Raw genomic sequence first — 6,306 nt, 5'->3', positions numbered from 1 at the left:
GAGCAATATATATTTCCAATCTCACCCCTCCCTGATGGGAATTTTGAGTGTTGAAAAACTTGTAAGAAGTTGAAGAAAGGAGAGATTATACATATAAATATTTCTTCCAGCAGGCAAGATAGTGAATATATACTAAAATATAAGCATCTGTTATCCAAAGGAATTCTACTGTATATACCAAAAGATAAGGACGAAGTAGGACTCTTGAGCCATTCACACACACACACACACACACACACACACATACACACACACACACACACACACACATACATACAAACAACAAAAAAAAACAACAACTAGAGTTTCACCACCTCCACCCTTAAATATGGTTTCCCTAACCTAGTCAAAACAGAGTTCCTTGGCAGTGACCTAGAAAGAGTAAAAGAGAAAAACATTCTAAGGTGATTATTTTCATCCAAAGTGTTAGGATGGAGTCAATTGGGAAAAAATATTTTCATTTAGAGGATGTTTGCAAAGACTAAAGGGGAAAAAATTCTAAATTTAAAACATTTAAAGTTTTGCTTTTTGGTTCCAACCTGGGATTTCATTGGCATAGGGAATTCTCAGTGAGGTGATTCCTTGCAGTACAGATCAGCAACTGCTCTGCAATTTATAGTAATAGTTGCCTGGGCAATGAGAGGTTAAGTGATTTCTCCAGGGTCCAACAGTCTAAGTATGTGTAAGTTAGGATGGGAGCCCAGGTCTTTTTTTTTTTTTTAATTAAAAGAATGGAGAAAAACATAAGTGAGTGTGATTTTTCAAAGAATTGAATGAAGAAACTTAGATTATCAACTTCTTGAGGGCATGATTTCAAGTACCCCTTACTTTATAGTCCACATGGTACCTGTAACAGAGACATGTACACAACTGAGTCTTGAAAAAGACTTTACAAATAGTATTAATGATGTAATTGTGTGCTGGAGCACAGCCTTTGTTGCTTTCAGCATAGAACCTGAGAATACCGTTTCCCCCAAACATTTAAAGAAATGAAGATAAATAAGACAAATAAATAGCAAGGATAGAAGTGGAAAAATGCCTCCTGAGACAGATGGATCCTGAGGAACCCCAGCCTTAAGGCAGTTATCATCTCAGTGACTGGGGTGATGCTACCCAGAGTAGTTTAACATCCTAAGTAACTCTGGATTCCTATTACTTCTGTATACCAATCATCTTCATAACACATGTTTACGTATATATTTGACCAATGTTCACATTTTTATCATACAGTAAGATCAAATTCATCCAAATAGTAAAAATAAACTTGTAATCATGGATGATACTGGTCCTAATTTATTCTTGCTTTTAAAATGAGGCATTTTATTTTCTTTTGTCCATCTTACTAAATTCTGCCATAGCAAATGTCCATCCTCTTTGAGAGCATTTTGGCCCCCAAAGAAAGTCCCCTTCATTTTTTGATCAGAAATATAATTCATACTGGGTCCATATTACACGAATTATGTCTCTCCCTAGGCTTAGCACAGTGTACACAGTAGGAACTTAATGAATGTTTGTTAAATTGTTGAATAGAAATGAAGGGGAGAAAAAATATTAGGCTTTAAACCTGTCCTCCTTGGATTACAAACTGAAGTTCATACTTAGAATAGCTCAGCGGGGGTATAAAACAAAATGACAGGCTGGTTCATTGTTATGTCTTCCAAGGGAATTTTTTTATTATTTAATGGAAACTTTATTAGTTTAGAGTCTTCAAGGCCACATTGTAAAATAAACCAATCCCTCTTTCCCTCTGGCCTCATTCTTTAACTGTGGCCAAGTTTCTGATAACTGAGACAACCTGACATGTGATTAGGAAACAGCCAGATGACTTCCTAAGGCCTAAAAATAATTTTAAAATGGTAAATTTAGAATAATTGTTTGTGTTATGAATTCCATCTACAAAACTATGAGGTCGTCTGGAGGAGGGCTTCTAAGAATGCCCCCAGCTTATAAGAACTTGGAAGAGCTAGGTACATCCTACTTAATATACTGTTCATTAAAAGTAAAATCAAAAGGAGTTCAGAGATTCCACTCAGGAGGAGCTTTGTCAGTAGACTCTGCATAGATCAGCTATCCAGAAAAGATTGGCCTTTACTGGACCCATAACCCAATCTTCATCCCATTCCCCATGGAGAAAAGATTCTAGTAGTTCCTTGACCCCTCACATTCCACCCCCCCCCCAAACCTCACAAACACATTTATGCACTATACAGCTAATTATATACTAGGCTGATTGGAAGAGGCAATGCTAAAAGAAATAAGCACTCAGAAAGTGATTTTTAGTACCTAGCTTCAGACTTTTCCCTACATCAGTGTGTTATGGAAGCTATATTGAGAATGGTGAGAATTCTCCCAACAAGCTACCCTACTGCTCACAGGAGTTCTATTTATTTAGCTATTGCAAACACTTCTCAATGTATACGTACAGCTATTCAACCACCTTGAACAAACAAGGTAACTGTTATCTGCCTTAAATAATAAATTAAGGGAGAGTCAGGATTAATAATATCTGAAAAGGCAAATCATGAATTAGCTCAGAGAGGACTCATAGCAAATGGAGAACAAATAAAAGAAATTATTTTTCTGAATTATATGCCAACAAAATTGATAACAAATGAAGCACATAAATATTTATAGAAATATAAAATACCCAAATTAAAAGAAGAAAAGTCACAATCTAAGAAAAAAATGAGCCATAAATTAATTCCTAAGAGAAAAAAACAGGACTAGCTCTATTTACAAGTAATATCTATCAAATATTCAAAGAGTAATTCTGCTTTTATATAAACTATGTCCTAAATTTGGAAGAAAAAAGAAAAAGAAGGGCTCTTAACGAAGTCCTTCTATCATACAAATATGATCTTGATAACTAAACCAGGAAAAGAGAAATCAGAGAAAGAAAACTGCATATCAATAAAGGCTGCAACAACATATTGAAAAGATTATACATTAACATCAAATTTGATTTTACCAGGAATTCAAGGTTGGTTGACTATTAAGAAAACTGAAAACGTGATGAATTATATGAATAACAAAACAAGAAGAATCCTATTTTACCAACGGATGCTGAAAAGGATTTTGACAATATATGACATCACTTCTGGTTTTTAGAAAATATAAGAATAAATGAGCTTTTCCTTAATATGGCAAATATTATCTATCTAAAGCCAAGAGCCAGTACAATGGAAATAATAATACAATGGAAATAAGCTAGAAAGCTTTCAAATAAGATCAAAGGTCTAAAGCAAGGATTCTCATTGTTACCACCATTGTTTGATGTAATACTAAAAATGCTAGCCGTAAGAGTAACATTGGAGGAATAAGCATAGCAAAAAGAAAACAAAATTATTAATTTTGCAAATAACATGATATTCTTCTTAGAGAACCAACTAAAAAATCAGTTGAAATAATAACTCAATGCAGATGGCAGGATATAAAATAAACCCACACAAATTATCAGTTTTTCTGTATATTACCAAAAAAAAGCAGGAAAAGAGAAAATAAGAAATTTCATTTTTAAAAAAGCTACAGGAACTATAAAAAAATTTTGGAGACCAGCTACCAAGACACATGCAAGAACTAAGTGAATATAACTACTAAATGCTCTTTACAAAAATAGAAACCTTAATAGTTGCCAAAAAAAAAATTAATCACTTATGACTGGACCATGACAATACTATAAAAATGAAATACTAGCTGAATTGTTGCATGTATTTGGAAGCATTCCCCTCAAACTGCCAAAGCATTTTTGCATAAAGATAGAAAACAGAACTTCTGGTGGGACAAAAGATCAGGAATCTCATTGGAAATAATGAAAAGAAAGAAGAATAAAGGGGATTTACCAGAACCAGATTTGAATAGCAGTAATCAATAAAATGATTTGGTATTAGTTTAACAAAATAGAAAAGTCCACCCATAGAACAGATTAGTTACAAAATATACCAAAGAAAATTAATAGATCAATCTAAAGATCTAAAGGATTAGAGCAAAGACTCATCATTCAGTATAAACTGGAAAACAGTACCCCAGAAATTAGGTTTAGATTTAAACAAAATTTCTTTATAAGCTCCAAATTGATACATGACCTAGATATAAAATGTTACTTCTTATAACAAATTAAAGAGCAAGGAGGATGATACATTTCACAACTATGAATAGGGAAAGGGTTCATAACCATATAAGGGAGAGAAGAGCAGAAGATAAAATGAAACACTTTGATTACTTAAAATGCAAAAGCTTCTGTGCAAATAAAATAAATACAGTTACAATTAGAACTGAAAAATTAAGTGGGAAAAATTCTTTGTGTTGAATTTCTGTGATATTAAGAATTGATTCAAATATATAAGAACAAGATCCATTCCCTAGCGGATCAATGGTCAAAGGACATGAATAGGCAGTTCTAAAAGGGAAAAAAAAATCAAAATTGTCAACAACCATATGAAAAAAGAAATGCTCTAAATCACTAATAATGACAACCACTCTTTTCTTCATATTCTTTATCTCTAAAATGTACTGCTAAATCCCAGAGTTGTTGTATGGAAAACACTTTGCAAATCTTCTGCTGAAAGATATAAATTTAAGTTACTAGCATTATTGTTGATCAAGATGAGTGTCCATTTATTGCGAGGGAACAATGACTACAGCACAGTCACTGCCCGCTGGGAGCTGACATTCTTAAGGGAGACATTGGACAGCAGAGTTCTTATCCAAGACTAAGAACATCTACTTCAGTATTAAGGATATCCTGGCATGATTTGTGTCCCTGTTCCAGAAACAAGGTTAAGTAAAAGTACATTGTCCCCAGGCTAACATGAACTATAGCAAAGATTTAAGAGCTGTCTTTTTATTTATTTTACCTTGGTGTTAGCTTCAAAACCTAGGTAGGCTCACTGAGACAGCAGAGAAATGTGTTTGTCATTATTTGGCAAACAACCTAGAGCTTATGTATACATGTGTTATATGAAGGTCAAGGGGCTCCCTTCACCTAAGAGGCTTCTGTTCTGGGCTCATATGGACCAAGTTCAGTTCTAACACTTAAAGGAGAGTCAGGATTTTGTCATATTATCTGGCACAGTGACCCCACTCCAGAGTTCTAGCGAAAATCTCTAAAATAAATACTTAATGAACTTCTAATTAAGACGTCCAGGGTTCCAAGTTAACCCAGCCCCTGTGTGGAACACCTAAGAAAAGCTCCAAATGAAATATTTTTAAAACCCAGACCCTGAGTGTCTCTATCCCATGCAGAATCACACAAGAAGAACTGGTTTTATTCCTCCATATCTATTTTTGATGCCAAACCACTTAATTGTGCCAAAGACTTTGGTGGCAGAAGTTTCTTTTCTTTGAAGGTAGCTGTGGCTGCTGAGGAGGTGGGGCTACAAAGGTAGTTGGTAGAATGCATCTTTGCAAATGTAACTTCCTCTTCTGAAAAATGAGAGTTGTAGATGGTGATGGAGGTCCTTTCTGGCTCTACATCTGCAGTTCTATGATATTGTGACCTGGGTATGCCTTAGTTACTTGCAAGACATAGCAATAAAAACATGATCAAGGACAAAGAACAAAAAACATGATCAAGGACAAAGCTATGGAGTTAGAAGAACTGAGTTCAAATCCTGCACCTCATCCTTAATACCTCTATAGCCTTGGGTAACTCTCTTAACTGCTCTGAGCCCGTTTCTTTCCCTCTATGTAAAAGGAAGGGGTTGAACTAGGCCTCTGAGGGCCCTCCCAATTCTAGATCTATGATCGTAAATATAAATAGCATGTGAACAGAAAAGGCTGTACTACTGGTGATTCTCTTGAGTCACAGGACAATTTCTCACAACTCCAACGAACAATATGCAGGGAAATTAAGAAACAACAGAGGGAGGGTCGCCAGTGTCATATTTGAGGTATTAAAAGAAGCAGAGTAAAGTCTTAGGTGAATTGGATGATTCTCCCAATTAAAGAAAAGACAGAGGCATGGAATGAAAAGACTTGGAAAGGTTGCTAAGAAAATGGAGGGAGTGCCCACACACATGAGATCATAAACTTGTCTCCATCTCAAGCAAGAATAACTGCTCTAGAGGCCCGATAGCTGTTGTATGTTATAGGTTTCCTGCTCTCCATTCATGGTGTGAGAAACTGTCATATGACTGCAGAATCACCAGTTGTATAAGCTGAAACTGCTTGGGCTGACCCTGCAACTTAATATGCTTCCTACTGAGGCTGTGTGACCAGGGATGTGCTTGGGCGCACTGCCTCATTGCAACACAGAAAGAGTCAAAGTTTGTCTATCTCATCCTCCCTGACCCTCCCCCAACATCTCCC

This window comes from Notamacropus eugenii, chromosome 5, assembly GCF_028372415.1.
Source record: "Notamacropus eugenii isolate mMacEug1 chromosome 5, mMacEug1.pri_v2, whole genome shotgun sequence".
Classification (NCBI taxonomy): Eukaryota; Metazoa; Chordata; class Mammalia; order Diprotodontia; family Macropodidae; genus Notamacropus; species Notamacropus eugenii.
Note: the sequence above shows the minus strand (reverse complement) of the source record.